This window comes from Pseudophryne corroboree, chromosome 3, assembly GCF_028390025.1.
Source record: "Pseudophryne corroboree isolate aPseCor3 chromosome 3, aPseCor3.hap2, whole genome shotgun sequence".
NCBI lineage: Eukaryota > Metazoa > Chordata > Amphibia > Anura > Myobatrachidae > Pseudophryne > Pseudophryne corroboree.
Window position 1 is genome coordinate 144780601 of NC_086446.1, and position 23018 is coordinate 144803618.

At 46.9% G+C, this 23018-nt stretch overlaps 2 non-coding genes across 2 annotated transcripts; both read right to left on the reverse strand.

Annotated features, from left to right (window-relative positions):
* Positions 1-22325: 22325 nt before the first annotated feature.
* On the reverse strand, positions 22326-22488 carry LOC134899632 (U1 spliceosomal RNA). Its single transcript, XR_010173284.1, has one exon. It is a non-coding gene; the product is annotated as a U1 spliceosomal RNA (small nuclear RNA).
* Positions 22489-22640: 152 nt separating this feature from the next.
* On the reverse strand, positions 22641-22804 carry LOC134899029 (U1 spliceosomal RNA). The gene has a single exon (XR_010172715.1). It is a non-coding gene; the product is annotated as a U1 spliceosomal RNA (small nuclear RNA).
* Between the last annotated feature and the right edge of the window lie 214 nt (positions 22805-23018).

Genomic DNA, 23018 nt, shown 5'->3' on the forward strand with positions numbered 1-23018 from the left:
CACTAGTTGTTGCATTTGGTTTGTTGTTTGGGGGTGCTTCAGTATTAGGCAGCCTTCTGCCCTCCCATGTTCATCTGAAAATATGTGTTCTCCCTGCAGTTGTTGTCCCCAGATGTGAGTTCCCTTGTGCTGCCTCAGTTGAATCTCCTTTACTTGACAGAGATGTGCCTGAGCAGCGGCCCTCCCCAGCCCTATCCCAAATCATACTTATTTTGCATAGGAGATACCATGGTCATGAAGATTGTTCTCCCAGGGTGAGGTTCTATTCAAAATCGCAGTTGGTCCCAATGACGCGGTTGTTGTTTTTGGGAGTCATACTGGACACAGAAGAGGCTTTCTTCCAGTGGAAAGGCTATGGAGATCCAGAGTCTGGTCAAACAAATTCTAAAACCAGCAAGAGTGTTAATCCATCAATGCATTCTGTTGCTTGGAAAGATGGTTGCGGCCTACGAGGCCATTCAGTTTGGCAGGTTCCATGCCAGAGTGTTCCAGTGGGACCTGTTGGACAAGTGGTCCGGATCCCACCTACACATGCACCGGAGGATAATCCTGTCTTCCAAGACCAGAATCTCACTCCATTGGTGGCTGCACAGTTCTCACCTCCTAGAGGGGCGATGGTTCGGGATCCAGGACTGGATCCTAGGGACCACGGATGCAACCCTCCGAGGCTGGGGAGCAGTCACACAGGGGAAAACATCCAAGGAAGATGGTCAAGTCAGGAAAGTTGTCTCCACATAAATATTCTGGAGTTAAGGGCCATTTAATAACTGCAGACACAGTACGCACTGGGACGGGTGCCCAGCATCCTCTACGGACTAAGAGAAAAGGATTTACCGGTAGGTATTAAAATCCTATTTTCTCTAACGTCCTAGAGGATGCTGGGGACTCCGTAAGGACCATGGGGATAGACAGGCTCCGCAGGAGACATGGGTACTTTAAGAAAGACTTTAGTTCTTGGTGTACACTGGCTCCTCCCTCTATGCCCCTCCTCCAGACCTCAGTTTGATACTGTGCCCAGTGGAGACTGGATGCTTTCAGGAGCTCTCCTGAGCTTTCTGACAAAGTATTTTGTTAGGTTTTTAATTTTCAGGGAGCACTGCTGGCAACAGATTCCCTCATCGAGGGACTGAGGGGAGAGAAGCAGCCCTACTCTGAGTTGCAAGGTCCTGCTTCTTAGGCTACTGGACACCATTAGCTCCAGAGGGATTGGTACGCAGGATCTCACCATCGCCGTCCGTCCCAGAGCCGCGCCTCCGTCCCCCTTGCAGAGCCGGAGGATAGAAGCCGGGTGAGTATGAGAAGAAAAGAAGACTTCAGAGGTGGCAGAAGACTTCATGATCTTCACTGAAGTAACGCACAGCACTGCAGCTGTGCGCCATTGCTCCCATACAGCTCACACACTCCAGTCACTGCAGGGTGCAGGGCGCAGGGGGGGGGGGGGGGGCACCTGGGCAGCAATATAACCTCTTTTTGGCAAAAATATAACACATATACAGCTGGGCACTATATATATGTATGAGCCCCCACCAATTTTACAGTTTAAGCGGGACAGAAGCCCGCCGCCGAGGGTGCGGGGCTTCTCCCTCAGCACTCACCAGCGCCATTTTTTCTTCACAGCACCGCTGAGAGGAAGCTCCCCGGACTCTCCCCTGCTTATACCATAGTAGACAAGAGAGTTGAAAAGAGGGGGGGGGGGCACATAATTCGGCGCAAATTACATACAGCAGTACTACTGGGCAAACATTAAGTTACTGTGTATTCCTGGGTTATATAGCGCTGGGGTGTGTGCTGGCATACTCTCTCTCTGTCTCTCCAAAGGGCCTTGTGGGGAAACTGTCTTCAGAAAAAGCATTCCCTGTGTGTGTGGTGTGTCGGTACACGTGTGTCGACATGTCTGAGGAAGAAGGCTATATTAGAGAGGAGCAGGAGCAAATGAATGTGGTGTCTCCACCGACAGCTGATTGGATGGATATGTGGAATGTTTTAAATGCTAGTGTAAACTCATTGCACAAAAGATTAGACAAGGCTGAAGCTTTGGGACAGTCAGGGTCTCAACCCATGCCTGATCCTATGTTGCAGGGACTGTCAGGGTCTCATAAGCGCCCACTATCCCAGATTGTTGACACAGATACCGACACGGATTCTGACTCCAGTGTCGATTACGATGATGCAAAGTTACAGCCAAAATTGGCAAAATCCATTCGATATATGATTATGGCAATAAAAGATGTTTTGCACATCAGAGAGGAATCCCCTGTCCCTGACAAGAGGGTACATATGTACAAGGGAAAAAAGCCTGAGGTAACCTTTGAGGGGGTCACACGAGCTGAACGAGTTATGTGAAAAAGCTTGGGAATCTCCAGATAAAAGACTGCAGATTTCCAAAAGGATTCTTATGGCGTATCCTTTCCTATCAATGGATAGGTTACGATGGGAATCCTCCCCTAGGGTGGACAAAGCATTAACACGCTTATCCAAGAAGGTAGCCCTCCCGTCCCAGTATACGGCTACCCTCAAAGAGTCTGCTGACCGCAAACAGGAGATTACCCTGAAGTCCATTTATACACATTCAGGTACCTTACTCAGACCGGCAATTGCGTCGGCCTGGGTGTGTAGTGCTGTAGCGGCATGGACGGATACCTTATCTGAGGGGATGGATACCCTAGATAAGGATACTATTTTATTGACCCTGGGGCATATAAGAGATGCTGTCCTATATATGTGTGTATGCAAACTACAGGTGGTGCTGCAGGGCTCACACCCTTTTACTTGTCTTGTAGAGCAACTCTGGAGCTGTTACTGGGTCCAGCTGCTGCAAGAAATCAGCTTGAATGCTTCAGGGGCTGGGGCATGGCCAACATGAGCCCACACTGATGGGGGGTGGGGGTGTATAAAGCGATTTAGGCGTCATCCAAGCGCAACCCCACAAAGGCCGCCATGCCCTGCGTGACCCTTTTCTCTTTTCATATGCAGACGAGGGTTGCAGCCAACTATGCCCACTGCTTGGATGACATCACCATATTCAAATCCATCTGCTGCAGGCCTTCCCCCAGGAATGCTTGCACTAGTTGCTGCATTTGGTTTGTTGTTTGGGGGTGCTTCAGTATTAGGCAGCCTTCTGCCCTCCCACATTCGTCTGAAAATGTGTTCTCCCTGCAGTTGTTGTCCCCAGATGAGAGTTCCCTTGTGCTGCCTCTGTTGAATCTCCTTAACTTGACAGGGGTGTGCCCGAGCAGCCGCCCTCCACAGCCCTATCCCAACACATACTTATCTTGCATATGAGGTCTCTTGATCATGAAGATAGTTCTCACAGGGTGAGGTTCATCCATTACATTTTAAAGTAGGAAGGTACAAATTACATATTCAAATTACATATATGTGCTGGATTCAAATGTTTTCCCCCCTTCCTTTCTCAATTGTGCCCATCAGCAGCTATTCTAATGTTGCTGCCAATGGGTGTGACACATTAATTTCTTCTGTGGGGTACACTGGACTCCACAAGGATTCACATTGGGGTGTAGAGTAGGATCTTGATCTGAGGCACCAACAGGCTCAAAGCTTTTGACTGTTCCCAAGATGCTCAGCGCCCCCTCCTCTATAACCTCGCTTCCATGAACAGGGAGCTCAGTTTGTAGTTGGTGCCTTCAGTAGCAGGCCACTTAACAGGGGGATGCCTCAGGCAGCCTATTCTTAGCTATTAATTTTGGCAAGAAAAGAAGAACTTTTTTTATAAGAATCTACAAGGGCTGCAGCAGGCTAGGTCTAATAGACTTCTTTACTGCAGCTCCATCACTCCCAATGGCGCAGTATACTCCCGTGCCCCGGTTGCTGGGTCACTGCAGCGGAGGCTCCGGTTTCTTCCTAAGGTCAGTCACACACACACACCGCCCTCCGGGATCACGAGGCCGCTGATGGGGGCGGGCCGTGTGCGCACTGGCGTGGACACTGATTACTGGGCAGCCGCTCCACTAGCCACCAGGGACAGTTAAGGTTGGGGTTTTTTCTCCTATATTAACCCCATTTTGTACTACCCGCAGTGCATTGTGATAGGTAATGGGGCCTGATTCAGGTTGGATCGCAATCCAACTGCAAAAACTGCTAAGAGCATACGCATCCGCCTGCATTTTCTGCGACACTCCGCAGATAATGCGATCGCCTCTGTCTGTGAATCGGTGAAGGGGGGGGTGGGAGGGGGGTCAACAACACTCCATTTCCAAGTCGGAGATGGAGCGGTGCGGGGGCATGGTTTCAAAATGGGGTCGGCAACGGAGAAACAGGAGGTGTGGTCAGAGCAGCTGCATGACATCACATGGGCCGGACTCTGCCAGTGGAGCCCCAGCGTCATGAGGTAGATTTTGTAGAGGCCGGGGAGGACTTCTGTTCCTGGAAACTAGCTGTGTTGTGCAGCTTTATTCCTCTGCCCCTACCTCTGGCAAGAAAGGACGCACCTCGCACTTTCTTGTTTCTTTGTGACCGAAAGGACTGCATTTGATAATGCGGAGCTTTCTTATGCTTTGAGGGAACATAAGGTAAAAAATTTGATTTTCCAACTGTAGCTGTGCGTGTTAATGCTTTGTCCATCCTAGGGGAGGATTTCCATCGTAACCTATCCGTTGATGGAAAAGGATACGCCATAAGAATCCTTTTGGAAATCTGCAGTCTTTTATCTGGAGATTCCCAAGCTTTTTCACATAACTCGTTCAGCTCGTGTGACCCCCTCAAAGGTTACCTCAGGCTTCTTTCCCTTGTACATATGTACCCTCTTGTCAGGGACAGGGGGTTCCTCTGTGATGTGCAAAACATCTTTTATTGCCATAATCATATATCGAATGGATTTTGCCAATTTTGGCTGTAACTTTGCATCATCGTAATCGACACTGGAGTCAGAATCCATGTCGGTATCTGTGTCAACAATCTGGGATAGTGGGCGCTTATGAGACCCTGACAGTCCCTGCAACATAGGATCAGGCATGGGTTGAGACCCTGACTGTCCCAAAGCTTCAGCCTTGTCTAATCTTTTGTACAATGAGTTTACACTAGCATTTAAAGCATTCCACATATCCATCCAATCAGGTGTCAGCGGAGACACCACATTCATTTGCTCCCGCTCCTCTCTAATATAGCCTTCTTCCTCAGACATGTCGATACACGTGTACCGACACACCACACACACAGGGAATGCTTTTTCTGAAGACAGTTTCCCCACAAGGCCCTTTGGAGAGACAGAGAGAGAGTATGCCAGCACACACCCCAGTGCTATATAACCCAGGAATAACACAATAACTTAATGTTTGTCCAGTAGCGCTGCTGTATGTAATTTGCGCCGAATTTTGTGCCCCCCCCTCTTTTCAACCCTCTTCTCTACCGTGGTATAAGCAGGGGAGAGTCCGGGGAGCTTCCTCTCAGCGGTGCTCTGGAGAAAAAATGGCTCTGGTGAGTGCTGAGGGAGAAGCCCCGCCCCCTCGGCGGCGGGCTTCTGTCCCGCTTAAACTGTAAAATTGGCGGGGGCTCATACATATATACAGTGCCCAGCTGTATATATGTTATATTTTTGCCAAAAAGAGGTTTATATTGCTGCCCAGGGTGCCCCCCCTGCGCCCTGCACCCTTACAGTGACCGGAGTATGTGAGGTGTATGGGAGCAATGGCGCACAGCTGCAGTGCTGTGCGTTACCTCAGTGAAGATCATGAACTCTGCGGAGCCCGTCTATCCCCATGGTCCTTACGGAGTCCCCAGCATCCTCTAGGACGTTAGAGAAACTAGGATTTTAATACCTACCGGTAAATCCTTTTCTCTTAGTCTGTAGAGGATGCTGGGCACCCGTCCCAGTGCGTACTGTGTCTGCAGTTATTAAATGGCCCTTAACTCCAGAACATTTATGTGGAGACAACTTTCCTGACTTGACCATCTTCCTTGGACGTTTTCCCCCTGTGTGACTGCTCCCCAGCCTCGGAGGGTTGCATCTGTGGTCCGTAGGATCCAGTGCTGGATCCCGAACCATCGCCCCTCTAGGAGGTGAGAACTGTGCAGCCACCAATGGAGTGAGATTCTGGTCTTGGAAGACAGGATTATCCTCCGGTGCATGTGTAGGTGGGATCCGGACCACTTGTCCAACAGGTCCCACTGGAACACTCTAGCATGGAACCTGCCAAACTGAATGGCCTCGTAGGCCACAACCATCTTCCCCAGCAACCGAATGCATTGATGGATTAACACTCTTGCTGGTTTCAGAATTTGTTTGACCAGACTCTGGATCTCCATAGCCTTTCCCCTGGAAGAAAACCTCTTCTGTGTCCAGTATGACTCCCAAAAACAACTACCGCGTCATTGGGACCAACTGCGATTTTGGCAAGTGTAGGAGCCAACCATGTTGTTGAAGAACTGTCAGGGAGAGTGCAATGTTTTGCACCAACTGGTCCCTGGATCTCACCTTTATCAGGAGATCATCCAAGTACGGGATAATTGTGACTCCTTGCTTGCGAAGGAGAACCATCATTTCCGCCATCACCCTGGTGAAAATCCTCGGAGCCGTGGACAGACCAAACGGCAATGTCTGAAATTGGTAATGACAATCCTGAATTGCAAACCTTAGGTAGCTTGATGCAGTGGCTAAATGGGAACATGTAAGTAGGCATCCTTTATGTCTACCAAAACCATGAAATCTCTTTCCTCCGGACTGGAGATCACTACCCTGAGAGATTCCATCTTGAAATTGAATTTCTTTAGGAAGAAATTGAGGGATTTCAGAATTTAGATTGGTCTGACTGAGCCGTCCGGCTTCGGGACCACGAAGAGGCTTGAATAAAAACCTTCTCCCTGCTGACTAAGGCCGATTTGAACAATCGGTGAGGGGGAACGTCTTGAAACCCCAGTTTGTACCCTTGGGACACTATTTGTAAAACCCACGAGTCCAGGTCCGAATGAATCCAGAACTGACTGAAGAGTTTTAGACGTGCCCCCACTGGTGTGGGCTCCTGCAAGAAAGCCCCAGCGTCACGCAGTGGATTTGGCAGAAGCAGAGGACAATCTCTGCTCCTGCGATCTTGAAGAGGCTACAGACCTCTTCCTTCTCCTTCCTCTACCTGCAAAGAAAGGGGAATCTTAACTTCTTGCATATCTATTGGGCCAAAATGACTGCGGTAGATAATGATGCGTCTTCATCCGTTGAGAGGGAACATAGGGCAAGAAGGTTGGCTTACCTGCGGGAGCTGCCGAGATCAAATTAACTAGGCCGTCGCCAAACAAGGCTTCACCTTCATAGGGAAGAGACTCCCTTTCTTCTTGGAGTCAGCATCAGCATTCCCTTGGTGAATCCACAATGCCCTCCTATCCGAGACTGCCATGAAATTGGCCCGTGAACTCAAGAGTCCTATATCCCTTGCAGTCGTAAGTATGCTGCAGTGTCAACAGGCCAACTAAACCCTCCCCCCTCCTTTTACCCCATCACTTTGTCCAGTCCCTGTTGTCCATACTGTATTGCCATTATTATGCATGTTGCTGTGCTGGCCCTTTTCTGAATGTCCCTGCCACCGCCACCGAAGAGCTGGATAGCCCAGTATGAAAACCACCTGCCGGCCTCACTGACGGTCCGAGTCAAAGGCTCCATTTTTTTTTAAAGATCCCTCTGCCAAGTTAAGGGGGGCTTAAGGGGGCCCCAGAGATATCAGTGTACTGGGGCCCAAGATTTCTGTTGCTGGCCCTGACCCTCAGGGGCGTATCTACCCCTTGGCCAGGATGTCACTTGCCAGGAGCACCATCCAGGTTTCAGTTGTGGGATTAGAGTTCATACAGTAATTAAATGTTTTCATATTGAGAACTACATCTCCCAGCATATACAGTGTGCTGGGGATGCTAACAAGCTTTATTTAAAAGTTTAAAAAAACATTGCTTTTATAATTGCAATGGTTAAAAAGGGAGAGCTATAAATCAATTTATCAGTGAATGATCGCAGTTTGAGCCGTTACATTTTACTGAACCACCTATCCCTCCACACTCACTACCTGTCCTCAGGATACATTTACCATCCCGGCAGATGGTATACCGGCGGTCATTTGACCGATGTTGGAATCCTGACACCACTTGGGAGACTGGTGCCGGCACACAGACAGCCAACATCCCGAAGGTGAGTATTGGAGGGAGGGTTAGGAGTCGGACCAGGGGAGGTGGTGTAAGGGAAGGCACTAGGAGGGGGGGGTAGCCCTAGCTGCCACCCCCTGAGGGTTAGCCCTATCCGCCACCCCCCCAGAGGGTTAGTATTAGGATTAGGGATCATGTGACCTCTGGAATCCCGAGCGCCGGATGCCATACCCAACCCCCTTTACTTTTTCAGGCATTTCTATCTCTCCTCTCTCTATGGTGTTCCAATTGCCCACTTTCCCTTGTGCTTTACTCTCTCTCTCTCTCTCTCTCTCTCCTTTGTTTAGAGCATCAGTTTCTGTAGTCCACTTATACCCTTATTTTTTCCAGTGTTTCACTAACTCTCTGATGTAATGAGGATGTATGGTCTAGAGGGATCAGTAATGCATTGTACTGTATAGAGGCGTCAGGGATGTAGCGTAGGGAATAGAGGTGTCAGGGATGTAGCGTAGGGAATAGAGGCGTCAGGGATGTGGCGTAGGGAATAGAGGCGTCAGGGATGTGGCGTAGGGAATAGAGGCGTCATGGATGTGGCGTAGGGAATAGAGGCGTCAGGGATGTAGCGTAGGAAATAGAGGCGTCAGGGATTTGGCGTAGGGAATAGAGGCGTCAGGGATGTGGCGTAGGGAATAGAGGCGTCAGGGATGTGGCGTAGGGAATAGAGGCATCAGGGATGTGGCGTAGGGAATAGAGGTGTCAGGGATGTAGCGTAGGGAATATAGGCATCAGGGATGTACTAGCAGGTATATAGAGGTCAGTGTACTGTAAAGAGGGGTCAGTAATGCAGTGATGGTTATAGAAAGGTCAGTGATGTAGTGTAGGGTATAGAGGGGTCAGTTATGTAGTGTGGGGTAAAGAGGGGTCAGTAAAGATACTAAGCTGAAGTACTTAGAACACTTCTTGAATTAAGACACAACCTGCAAGAAAAAGTATGCAATATGGGTGAAAAGGCAAATGTCAGAGGTCTGATACAAGTGACCAGCTCCATACCTTGCACCACATAGCGTTATGTTAAACTGGGATATGTTCTTTTTTGGTGTGTGTGTGTGTGTGTGTGTGTGTGTGCGCCAAAGGCTGCCTGCCTTATTGCTCCTCCCCCATCCGGCTCCCAAGCACCTCTGCTGCCCAGTGATCCAGGAGCCTGCTGCTAGGAAGAAGTGGCCGAGCTTCAGCAAGCGAGTCTGGAAACTGGCGGAGGAAGTCATGATAACCAGATAATGGGGAGTGGAGAGCCAGTTCCAAGGTAATACTTTATACAGCTGGTTGAGATCCTGGTCGGTGGATATGGATTCCAAGAAAACCCTGGAGGTGCTTCCTATCAAGGGAGACACTCTCTTTGGAGAAGACCTCAATAAGATTGTAGCTGATCTGGCTACTGCTAAAACAACTTGCCTACCTAGTATGACTCCTACCACGTAGAAGGCTAAAAGTACTTTTCCTTGGCCCTTTCATCCTCCAGGTAAAGCGTACCCATGGTCAGGCATACCCAAAGCAAGCTCATGCTTCCAGACCTGCCAAGCCCAGACTGAAGCAAGCCTGGGCTGCCCGTCAGCCTGCTTCCAAAACGGACAAGCCTGCCGCATGACGGGGCGGGCCTCCCTCTGAGGGATCCCAGGGTGGGGGGCCCGACTTCTAAGTTTGGCATAGAAAGGTATAATTCTAAGATAGAGAATTCTATTTGGAGCTCACCTTGTACTTTGTGAAGAAATAATCAGCATTGTGGCTGAGCAGATACATGTAGTGTGTGGCTGCAAACTGCATGGATCTGCTGCGTTGCAATGCTGATACTTTTTTTTTCAAAGTACCAATAGCTTCATATAATGTTCACAATTTTTATGCAGGATCAAATAGCTCAATGGGTAGGGTGTTTGATTAGAATTCAACAGGTTATAGGTTTGAATCCTTGGTATTGTAGTTTGAGATGTCGGCATCCTATCACCTGGGATATCATACTAAATAAATGGAGTTGATCAATTTTTTTTTTTTTTATTAAACTAGGGACAATTTCCAGATACTTTTATTTATAACTGAGATTGCCCCCTGGAACTTCACATCAGTTGACAACTATGCATGAGTGGGCAGTGCTTGCCCTGGATCTGCCCACCCATTTGTGTGCCATCATAAAAGAAAGCATAACTGACAGTTATCCTGGGCGTACACTACACAATTATCTGTCAGGCTATCTATCCAGTCTGGATGGATGGAATAAAAATCTGGTAATGTATAGGAGCAAATGTCAATTAACCATTTGCTCCCAAACACTAGAAAAGTGGTCAAAAATGGTCATTACACAAATTGGTTAAACCCAAAATTTAACCAATTTGTTTAGGGGACCATTTTTGTCCATTTTCTAGTGTTTGAGAGTAAATCGTTGATGGTCATTTGCTCACATAGATAACCGGATTTCTATTCCAATCAGCCAGTGTTGGAGAGATGGTCTGCCAGATTACATAATGCATACCAGAGCCATAACTAGACTTTTTAGTGCCCTGTGACAGAGAATTATATGCCCCCCCCCCCCCACACTATTTTTGCAATATGGACAAAAGGCGCATGCCTCGTGGGGAAGGGGCATAACAAGATTGGTCTCAGAGAAAGCACATGAGATATGAAGATATATCTAGTATACTTGACACTCAATGGTTTGTGGTATTGCCGGGGGGCCCTCCTTAAATGCATATACAGTCACACATGGCTTGCTTGTGCAAATGGCATATCAGCAGTCAGCACTAACTGGTGACATGCCATTTGTACAAGTAAGCCATGTGTGACTAATATATAAACACACTTTATTAAATAACACCTCAAACTACCATACCCAGGATTCAAACCTATAACCTGTTGAATTCTAATCAAACACCCTACCCATTGAGCTACTTGATCCTGCATAAAAATTGTGAACATTATATGAAGCTATTGGTACTTTGCAAAAAAAAATTATTAGCATTGCAACTCAGCAGATCAATGCAGTGTGCAGCCACACACTCCATATATCTGCTCAGCCACAATGCTGATTATTTCTTCACAAAGTACAAGGTGAGCTCCAAATAGAATTCTCTAGCTTAGATTATACCTTTCTATGCAAGGGTAAATAGCTCAATTGTTTGACTGCAATGCCACAGGAAATGGTTTGGATCCAAGACAGTGTGACTGAATAATAAAGAAACCTTAAGATGAGTTCATGAATGTTGTATAAGTATTAGTGAGAGAAGGGGTCAGGAGCATGCTAGGCTGCAAAAAATAAGGTAGGCTGCAAGTGAAAGTAATGATCTCCTATATATTTTCCCAGATCTGTCACTCTGTGTGGCTAACTCTGGGGGAAGTCACAGCAATGGGCGGAGACGGCATCTGCAGGACGATACACCAGTGCCAGCAGCAGACCGTAACAAAGTGACAGATTTGGGAGAATATATAGGAGGTAGGGAGGTGGCCATGGTACATGGCTGACCAAGGGACACTAGCTCATGTACCCCTTTACCACTGAGGCTAGCCACCAAGGATGGACCTGTCACCAGTGCACATGCAATAACCTCTTCTGCTGCCCTCTTTGCAACTCAGATTGCCCAGTGCTCCCCTTCGCTAACAGTCCACAAAGTTTCCCCATCTCACGATCTGCCTCCTCACCGCCACTTTCATCTCTACAGCACACGCGCATATCATACAAGATCCCATCATGCGTACGTAGGTCTGAAATGCCAGAGGGAGGTTGGGGGGAGATTGACATGCGCCAGCAACACCACACAGCTCACTGTGACCACAGTGGAGAGGCGCTGCAACAGGACAATACACCAACCTCGGAGCAAGGAACTGCGTCGGTCAGGAGGAGAACTATTTCAATAGCATAAAAAGGTTAGTGCGTCCCACCCTATGGACACCAGACTCATCAATTCACTGTTGCCAGAGTCTCATACAATGACTCTGAACCTCTAAGCACACTATTTGACTGTCCACACCCTGCTGTGCCTATTACCCATCTCCTCCACCACCCTCAACACTGACCCACACATCATTCACCCACAAAGATACAATAAAGGTAGTTTGGATAAATTAGCTAAATGAAATGGATTTAACCAATTTATCTAAATGACCATTTTTGGATGTTTTCCAGTGTTTGTGAGCAAATGGTCAATTGTCATTTGCTGCCACATATTAGCATAATTTTGTTTCAACTAGAAAAAAAAAATGGACAGATAATCTAAGTGTGGATCCAGTTTAAAGGTCCGTATTCACGGACCGATTTTGGGGAGAGATGTGTGCTGAGCGAACTGCTCAGCACACATCTCTCCCCCCGCTCAGCACAGCGTGATGTGTGCTGAGCGTACGGGGGGTGGGGGGGCGCTCATTTCACCCCCTGTGTAGGGCATTCTGTGTGTATCCAGCTTAACAGGTGTGAGCATCATACAACTACTGACTTGCGAGTAACTATACAGCAGCTCCATACCTTGTGACTTGAAGAAACACCAGTTAACCCCGGGAATGCTGCAGTCAAAGCAACAATTCCTCTTCTTACATTCCGCTGCACTTATTGTGGGGTAGCCGCAATCCCTTCTGCTGTACGGTTCCACATTACATTGTTTCTTGTCACTTCCTGTTGATGCAGTAAGGAAACATCCAGGAATTACAGCAGCTTAGTTTTTTTTTTTTTTTTAACTGGTGCAATTTAGCTAGATCACAGGGCAATTTAGCTCCTTTGGTCCTTTTTTAGGACCAGTTAATCAGACAGTTGAGCAAACTGAAAAACAGCTAACAGGAAATTTCCACTTAAATGGTATTTTCTAATCTTATCTGACCGTGACTAAGAATAAAGGATACACAAGATAAACTCTTATAGCTATTGACCTTATCCATGTTTAAGCTCCATCAAATCTGTAATCAATAGCACTACATGCTCCCACTCTACCACTGTACTGTATACTCTACCTGTGTTTTTAAGGTAAAAACACCATTTAACCCCAGTGACACTTGAATTAAAGCAGCAGCCTCTATAATAGCATTCTTTAGCATTAATCCCAGGAAATCTGCAATCTTCACGCTCTTTGATAGCCACGCTACATTGCTGTTTACTTGGATGGAGCAGAGAGCACAACATCAGGACATAGGAAATATTACAATGCATGATAAGAAAGGTGTGAGTTCTACAGCAAGGCTCTAACCCTTTGCCAGTGCCAAATACATAGGGCTTAACTCAGATCTGATCACAGCAGCAAATTTATTAGCTAAAACCATGTACACTGCAGGGGGGGGGGTGTATAATATGTGCAGAGAGAGTTAGATTTTGGTGCGGTGTGTTCAAACTGAAATCTACATTGCAGTGTAAAAACAAAACAGCCAGTATTTACCCTGCACACAAACAATATAACCCACCTAAATCTCTCTGCAAATGTTATATCTGCCCCCCCCCCCCCCCACATCCCTGCAGTGCACATGGTTTTGCCCACTAGCTAACAAATTTGCTGCATCTGGGAATTACAGCATCTTAATATTTCTTTTTACAGAGGGTTCAGCAAATTAAATTATTTAGTGAAATACTGTAATCATAACAGTTACAGGGATATTGTAGGTAGATTTATTGTCAGTGGATAAATGTAAAAATTAAACCCTTAGGCATAGTTCCCAAATGCTGTCATTGCAATCCAGATTTTAAGGATATCATGCTTGAGCACGGGTGACTTAATTAGAACTTCGGTCAATGTGAATTAACCATTGGACTCAACCATGGTTATCCTTAAAACCCAGGGGTCTATTTAAGATCGATCTTAATCGATGTTGGGCTTCCAGGTTGAAAAAAAAACACACATTTACTAACATTTTAAAATTTATATAAAAAATCATCTGTTCGTAAATGCAGTGCACATGGTTTTGCCCAACTGCTAACAAAAATCCTGCTGCGATCAACTCAGAATTACCCCCCATGGCCCTCATTCCGAGTTGTTCGCTCGCAAGCTGCTTTTAGCAGCATTGCACACGCTAAGCCGCCGCCTACTGGGAGTGAATCTTAGCATCTTAAAATTGCGAACGAAAGATTTGCACTATTGCGATAAGACATCTCTGTGCAGTTTCTGAGTAGCTCGAGACTTACTCTGCCAGTGCGATCAGTTCAGTGCTTGTCGTTCCTGGTTTGACGTCACAAACACACCCAGCGTTCGCCCAGACACTCCTCCGTTTCTCCAGCCATTACCGCGTTTTTCCCAGAAACGGTAGCATTTTTTCCCACACGCCCCTAAAACGGTCTGTTTCCGCCCAGAAACACCCACTTCCTGTCAATCACATTACGATCACCAGAACGATGAAAAAACCGTGAGTAATATTCCTAACTGCATAGCAAATTTACTTGGCGCAGTCGCAGTGCGAACATTGCGCATGCGCATTAAGCGGAAAATCGCTGCGATGCGAAGAAAATTACCGAGCGAACAACTCGGAATGACCACCTATGTGCACTGCAGGGAAGGCAGATTTAACATGTGCAGAGAGAGTTAGATTTGGGTGTGGTGTGTTCAATCTGCAATCTAATTTGCAGTGTAAAAATAAAGCAGTCAGTATTTACCCTGCACAGAAACAAAATAACTCACCCAAATCTAACTCTTTCTGCACATGTTATATCTGCCTCCCCTGCAGTACACATGGTTTTGCCCAACTGCTAACAAAATTCCTGCTGCGATCAACTTGGAATTACCCCCATCGAATTACCCCCATTTTCACACTGCTCGTGTATATAAGACATAGGGCCTAATTCAGTTTGGATCGTAATACGCGTTCCAACCGCAAAAACTATGAAGAGGATTGGGGCATATACGCAGGGTCCATCCTGTGCGTGTGCCTACATTTTCTCCGGGTGCCCCGCAGAAAATGCGAATGCCTCTGCCTGTCAATCAGTAGAGGGCGTACCTTCGCAGGTATATCGCGATCATGAGCCATGTCTCCCATTTTTGTCATTATAGGTGCTCTGTGAGCTGCTGGCCATGCCCCAGCCCCTCTGTCTCCCGTGAATAGACATTGAGGCTTATTCAGACCAGATCGCTTCAATTTATTTTCACCCAACGGGCAATCAGGTCTGCACTGCACAAGCGTATGCGCCACAATGCGTAAGTGCGACGGTCCGGAGATCACAAGAAGATTGACAAGAAGAGGGTGTTTGTGTGGGTTGCAACTGAATGTTTCTAGGGAGTGTCCGGAAAAACACTGGAGGGACCCGGCGTTTTGTGGGAGGATTTGTGACGTCACCTCAATGGCTGAGTAAGTGCTGAGCTGTGCAGCTCTTGTGCACATGTGATCACACACCTGCACAGCAAATTTTCCCTTCCGCTGTAGGCGGCAACTACCTGATTACAGGGATGCAAAAAACACACCCTAGCGATCAGGTCTGAATTACCCACAATGTGCATATTTGCAGAGCAAAAAGCTACAGGGAGCCTTCCACCCCCCCCCCCCCTTCCCCATGACTATGGGACACTGCGGCCCCCACAGGGGGGGGGGTTGTTAGCTGGACATTCCCAAAAAAAGTGACTGTCCTGCAAAAATTGGTATAGTTGGGAGGTATGTTCAAATACATTTATTGTTTTGCATGCGGGGTAAATACTGGCTTCTTTGACATTTAGCCACAAATGCTGCACAGCTGAATTACAGTATTACACTGCAATTAACAGTTATGCTAGGACATTCCCCCTCCCAAATCTACCTCTCTCTGCATGTTACATCTGTCCCACAGTGGCGTGCGGTGAGGTCAGTGGCTAGTGAGGCACTACAGCCATAATTTCCGCCGAATCCTGCCGATGACCCTTAGCCAATGCCCGCTACTGCCTCTGAGCCGATACCCGCTGCCACCGTCAATGGCTTACAAACTCTCCCACAATCAACTGACCCAGCCCTCCACCACTAATTTCTATCTCAGTCCGATGCCGCCAATGCCCGCTGCCTGCCTGCTCATTGTTCTTGTTATATATTATACATTTTTAAAGAAAAAAAAATGAGTGTTTGGGACTGGGAAGGGTGAGGGAGGAGGACATGAATGCACTTTTGTTGTCCAGGGCTTCCATTAACTTAAAGGAGAAGGGTCTGAATGGGTTAAAAAAAATGCGTGAGGTCCCCCCTCCTTAGTATAACCAGCCTCGGGCTCTTTGAGCTGGTCCTGGTTATTTAAATACTGGGGGGAAAATTGGACAGGGGTTCCCCGTATTTAGACAACCAGCACCGGGCTCTTAGAACGGTCCAGGTTCCAAAAATACGTGGGACAAAAGATGTAGGGGTCCCCCATATTTTTAAAACCAGCACCGGGCTCCACTAGCCAGAGAGATAATGCCACAGACGGGGGACACTTTTATGTAGGTCCCTGCGGCCCTGGCATTACCCCTCCAACTAGTCACCCCTGGCCGGGGTTCCCTGGAGGAGTGGGGACCCCTTAAATCAAGAGGTTCCTCCCCTCGAGGCACCCAAGGGCCAGAGGTGAAGCCCGAGGCTGTCCCCAGCACCCCTGGGTGGTGGGTGCCGGGCTGATAGCCATGTGTGTAAAAAAAGAATATTGTTTTTGTTGTTGTGGAACTACAAGGCCCAGCAAGCCTCCCCCGCTTGCTGGTACTTGGAGAACCTCAAGTACCAGCAGGCGGGGAAATAACGGGCTTGCTGGTACCTGTAGTTCTACAACAACAAAAAATACCCAAATAAAAACACAAACACACACACCGTGACAGTAAAATTATTGAGACAGGCTGTAGCATGTGGGTGCATGTAACCCTATAAAAGTGATGGATTGGGTGACTATTACAATACCCACTGTTGCTGTCTGAAAAATTATGGATTTATAGATTGCTCTGCCGAGACATGTTTTTTTCTAAAATGCACCACAGGTATGGATGGATAGTATACTTGACGACACAGAGGTAGGTAGAGCAGTGGCCTACTGTACCGTACTGCTATATATTATATTATTTATTATTATTATTATTATTATCCTTTATTTATATGGCGCCACAAGGGTTCCGCAGTGCCCAATTACAGAGTACATAAACAAATAATCAAACAGGAAAACAGCAATTTACAGTTGACAACAATATAGGACAAGTACAGGGTAAATAAACATAGCTACATCAGCAGATGACACTGGAATAAGTATCAGGTGGCAGAAGACTGCTGGATTTGGTGCAGCTGAAGATTATTAAAGTAAGAAAAGAGTAAGCACATGAGGGAAGAGGGCCCTGCTCGTGAGAGCTTACATTCTAAAAGGGAGGGGTAGACAGACAGGGGTGAGACAGATGGGGTACATAGAGAGCGTGGAACAGAGGTTTAGGATGAGATTTGGCTGGGTTTGGTGAAGAAGTGGGTCTTGAGAGCCCGTTTGAAGTTTTGTAGAGAGGTGGAGAGTCTGAGGGGGAGAGATAGGGAATTCCAGAGAAGTGGTGCAGCACGTGAAAAATCTTGGAGGTAGGAGTGGGAGGAAGTAATCCGTAGGCAGGAGTCGGTGTGCATTAGCAGAGCGAAGAGGGCGGGTGGGAGTGTAAAGCGAGATAAGATCAGAGATGTAGATGGGAGAGGAGTGGGTGAGGGCTTTGTAAGCAAGTGTGAGAAGCTTGAAATGGATTCTGAAAGGGAAGGGGAGCCAGTGAAGAACTAGTAAGAGAGGAGAGGTGGACGTAGTGCGTTTGGTGAGGAAAATGAGCCGGGAAGCAGCATTGAGGATAGATTGGAGTGGAGAGAGGTATTTGTCAGGAATGCCAGTCAGGAAGAGATTACAGCAGTCCAGTCTGGAGATGACCAGTGAGTGGATAAGAGTCTTAGTAGCATCCTGGGTCAGAAAGGGTCTGATCCTGGAAATATTTTTTAGATGAAAACGGCAGGTTTGTGAGAGGTGCTGAATGTGTGGTTTGAAGGAGAGGGAGGAGTCAAGGATTACTCCAAGACAGCGCACTTGGGGGGTAGAGGAGATAGTAGTGCCATCAATAGATAATGAGATTGTAGGAGGTGAGGTTATGCGGGAGGGAGGTAGGATGATCAGCTCGGTCTTAGACATGTTAAGTTTAAGAAAGCGCTGGGACATCCAGGAAGAGATAGCAGAGAGACAGTTGGAGATACGAGTGAGGAGAGTAGGGGAGAGGTCTGGAGAGGAAAGATAGATTTGAGTGTCATCAGCATAGAGATGATATTGGAAACCAAAAGAACTAATGAGCTTACCTAGTGAGGACGTATAGAGAGAAAAGAGAAGAGGACCAAGGACAGAACCTTGGGGTACCCCTACAGTTAGTGGAAGTGAGGGGGAGGTGGAGTCATGAGAGGAGACAGAGAATGAACGGTCAGAAAGTTAGGACGACAACCAAGAGAGGGCTGTGTTACGCAGACCAATGGAGTGAAGGATTTGCAGTAGGAGAGGATGGTCCACAGTGTCAAAAGCAGCAGAGAGATCAAGTAGAATAAGTAGAGAGTAGTGTCCCTTAGATTTAGCAGCATGGAGGTCATTGCATACTTTTGTAAGGGCAGTTTCAGTGGAGTGGAGAGGACGGAAGCCAGACTGGAATGGGTCAAGCAGTGAGTGTGAGGAAAGAAAGGAAGTAAGGCGGTTGTAGACAATACGCTCAAGGAGTTTGGAGGCAAAAGGGAGGAGAGAGATGGGTCGGTAGTTGGAGAGAGTGTTTGGATCAAGGGTAGGTTTTTTAAGAATAGGAGAGATGAGAGCGTGCTTGAAGGCAGAGGGGACAGTGCCTGATGAGAGGGAGAGATTGAGAAGGTGGGAAAGATGGGAAAAAGCAGAAGAAGAGAGGTGGCAAAGGAGGTGGGAGGGGATTGGGTCAAGTGGGGAGGTGGTGAGGGGACAGGAACGAATGAGGGCCATGACTTCCTCTCCAGATGCATGGGAGAAAGATGACAGAGTTGGTGCGAGGGATGGGGAGGGTTGGTAAGGGTTGGGAGAAGGCTGGTTACTGATAGTCTGGTGTGATGTGATGTCCTGACGTATGGAGTCAATTTTGGATGTGAAGTAAGTGGCAAAGTCAAGAGCAGAGAGTGAGGAAGGGAGACGAGGTGGAGGTGGGCAGAGGAGTGAGTTGAGAGTGGCAAAGAGGCGCCGGGGGTTGGAAGACTGGGAGGAGATGAGGTTCTTGAAGTATGACTGTTTAGCAAGAGAAAGGGCAGCACTGAAGGATGAGAGCATAAGTTTGAAATGGAGGAAGTCTGCCTTAGAGCGTGATTTCCTCCAGTGTCGCTCAGCCGTACGTGAGCATTTTTGCAGATATCTGGTGCATTTGGTGTGCCAGGGTTGAGGTGTTAATTTGTGAGGGTGAATAGTGGTTGGTGGAGCAACAGAGTCAAGAGCAGAAGTAAGGGAAGCATTGTATGTGGAAGTGGCTTGTTCAGGGCATGAGAGAGAGAGAATAGGAGAGAGAAGTGAGTCAAACAGGGAGGAAAGGAATGTGGTGTCAATAGCTTCAATGTTACGCTTAGTGATGGTAGCCTTAGGAGGTAGAGATGGGGAAGTCGAGAGAGATAGGTTGAAGGAGAGCAGGTGGTGGTCAGAGAGGGGAAATGGGGAGTTGGAAAAATCAGAAATATCACAGCGGTGAGTGAAGACCAGATCCAGTGAGCTCCCATTCACATGGGAGGGTGAGGAGGTCCACTGGGAGAGACCAAGTGAAGAGGTGAGGTTAAGGAGTTTAGAGGCAGGGGATTGTGTGGGGATGTCAATAGGGATGTTGAAATCGCCTAGGATAATGGTGGGAATGTCAGAAGAGAGGAAGTGAGGAAGCCAGGAAGCAAAGTTGTCGATTAATTTGGAAGCAGTGCCAGGGGGGCGGTAAATGACAGCTACTCTAAGATAAACTGGTTGGAAGAGGCATATGGCGTGGACCTCAAATGTAAAGAATATAAGGGATGGTTCTGGTGGTATGAGTTGGTAGGAGTAACTAGAAGGTAAAAGGACCCCAACACCACCCCCATGGCGACCCCCAGGTCGGGGTGTGTGTGTGAATGTAAGGCCCCCAGCAGAGAGAGCAGCAGCAGAAGTAGTGTCAGAGGGCGTAATCCAAGTTTCAGTAATGGCTAGTAGGTGTAGGGAGTTGGAAATGAAAAGGTCATGAGTGGGGACCAGTTTGTTATAAACAGATCTGGCATTCCAGAGGGCACAGGATAGGGGGTATGAGTTTGTGGGAGAGATGTGAATTAGATTTTCAGGGTTGCTGTAGCGATGAGGTGGGATTAACTTTGAGGGCAGGGATGATGAGAGAGTAGTGATGGTACGGGTGCCTGAGCTAGGAGGGGAAACTGCAGGAGGTGGGCAGGGAGGGAGGTCAGTGTGATGTGGATGGGGGTGTGGGGAGGTGACAGGGAAGGGAGAGAGGGAGCAGGGCTGAGTTGTGGGGTAGCAGGACCATGGGGCAGAGGTGAATGAAAGTGGGGTAACAGGAAAGGTGGGGGAAGGAAACAGAGGGATGGAGGGGAGACAGAGGAGGGGAGAGAGGAGGAGGTGGAGGAGACTAGGGGGGAAGGCTAAAGATACATTATTAGGTAGACACTTAGTGATGTGGGGAGTATAAGAAAACCTTGACATAGTGTTAAGTAGGTAAATAGGTTGAGGGAAAGTGGAAGTAGGAGAGGAGACTGTAAGGCAATCCGAGCAGAAGAATTGCAGAAATGCAGGTGAGAAAAGCTGTGTAGGCTCAAGGGGTGTAGATTTAGTATGAAATGAGTCAAAAGCGTAGATAAAGTGGGTGCAGAAAAGTATTTGGAGTGTAAGAAATGAAAGGATTGTGAGAGGTTTAAGAAGCAATGGTAATTATGTTAGATGTTTTAAGTGTTTGCAGGTAAAATTGCATTGGTGCAGCTGTGCTTAAAAAACAAAATTACAATAATACAGATACAGGCATTTGTAGGTGAAATGGATGGTTTATGAAATGTCCAAGTAAGGTAGTTCTGTGCTATGTAATCAGATGCAACAATCAGGAGGTGAGTGATCTGAGGAGTAAGTGACTCACATTTGTTATTAGTTCTTCAGTTTTCTTTGTTTTGTTAGATTGGTGTGCTTCTGTTTTCCTTCTTTTTCACTTCGATTGAACGCTGATTGAACACTGCTGTTATGTGTCAATTTTATCACGGTTTGATAAAAATGCACGCTTAGATCAATAAATGCACAGCCAAATGGCTTTGCACAGCCTACACCATTGGACTTAAGTAGAAGACTATTACAAGTGAAACCAATAATTGAAATCTGTAACCACACCCCACCCCCTCAAATGCCAGGCAATAAATTACCTTAAAAACAACAACCAGGCATTCCACAAAGACTAAACTGGGTCTATATCATTCAAAACTTTAAAAAAGTACTTCAAAATCACATACTATGCAATAATGTTTCAATTTGCATTACCCAGCAGAATTAGCTTTGCATATATAGATATAGTGCAGCAGAATATATTGGTGGTTGTAGTCAATTGTAATTACCTGTAGGTGACAAGAAGAGAAGAAACGTCAATTCACAATCGATATCAGCTGAAGATAAATTAATGCTGATTGAACACTGCTGTTATGTGTCAATTTTATCACGCTTTGATAAAAATGCATGCTTAGATCAATAAATGCACAGCCAAACGGCTTTGCACAGCCTACACCATTGGACTTAAGTAGAAGACTATTACAAGTGAAACCAATAATTGAAATCTGTAACCACACCCCACCCCCTCAAATGCCAGGCAATAAATTACCTTAAAAACAACAACCAGGCATTCCACAAAGATTAAACTGGGTCTATATCATTCAAAACTTTAAAAAAGTACTTCAAAATCACATACTATGCAATAATGTTTCAATTTGCATTACCCAGCAGAATTAGCTTTGCATATATAGATATAGTGCAGCAGAATATATTGGTGGTTGTAGTCAATTGTAATTACTCAGCAGAATTAGCTTTGCATATATAGATATAGTGCAGCAGAATATATTGGTGGTTGTAGTCAATTGTAATTACCCAGCAGAATTAGCTTTGCAAATATAGATATAGTGCAGCAGAATATATTGGTGGTTTTAGTCAGTTGTAATTACCCAGCAGAATTAGCTTTGCATATATATAGTGCAGCAGAATATATTGGTGGTTGTAGTCAAATTAAGCAGACGGGAGAAGTCAGGATAGTGCGCAAGGGCATAGAAGGGAGCGGCTCAAGAAAAGAGAAGTGGAAACAGACAGCAAACTAGGCTGGAGAGAGACCTGAGACAAAGAGATCTGAATTATACGAGAGCCGACCAGGGGAAAAACAAATTATGCAGTCAAGTTTCCCACATTTGGAAAAATCACAGGAGCAGCACACCCAGAGTGCAATGAGTGAGCCTTGCCCTGGGAGAAGCACCTTCATGATCATAGTATATCACCTGGCAGGTAAGTAGGAGTTGGGCTAGAGCTGGGGAGGGTCGCTGCTCGGGCACCCCCCTGTCAAGTGAAGGAGATCCAACTGAGGCAGCACAAGGAATCTCTCGAAAGAAGAACAAGGCTAGAGGAAGATCTGAGACAAATAAATCTGACTTTTACCAGAGCTGACCAGAGGAAAGAACAAACACAGTCCCCCACTACCACAAATAATGCAGTCGAGTTTCCCACATTTGGGGAAATCATACGGGTCAGCATACCCAGAATACAATGAATGAACCTCACCCTGGGAGAACAATCTTCATGACCATGGTATCTCCTATGCAAAATAAGTATGATTTGGGATAGGGCTTGGGAGGGCCGCTGCTCAGGCACATCTCTGTCAAGTAAAGGAGATTCAACTGAGGCAGCACAAGGGAACTCTCATCTGGGGACAACAACTGCAGGGAGAACACATATTTTCAGATGAACATGGGAGGGCAGAAGGCTACCTAATACTGAAGCACCCCCAAACAACAAACCAAATGCAACAACTAGTGCAAGCATTCCT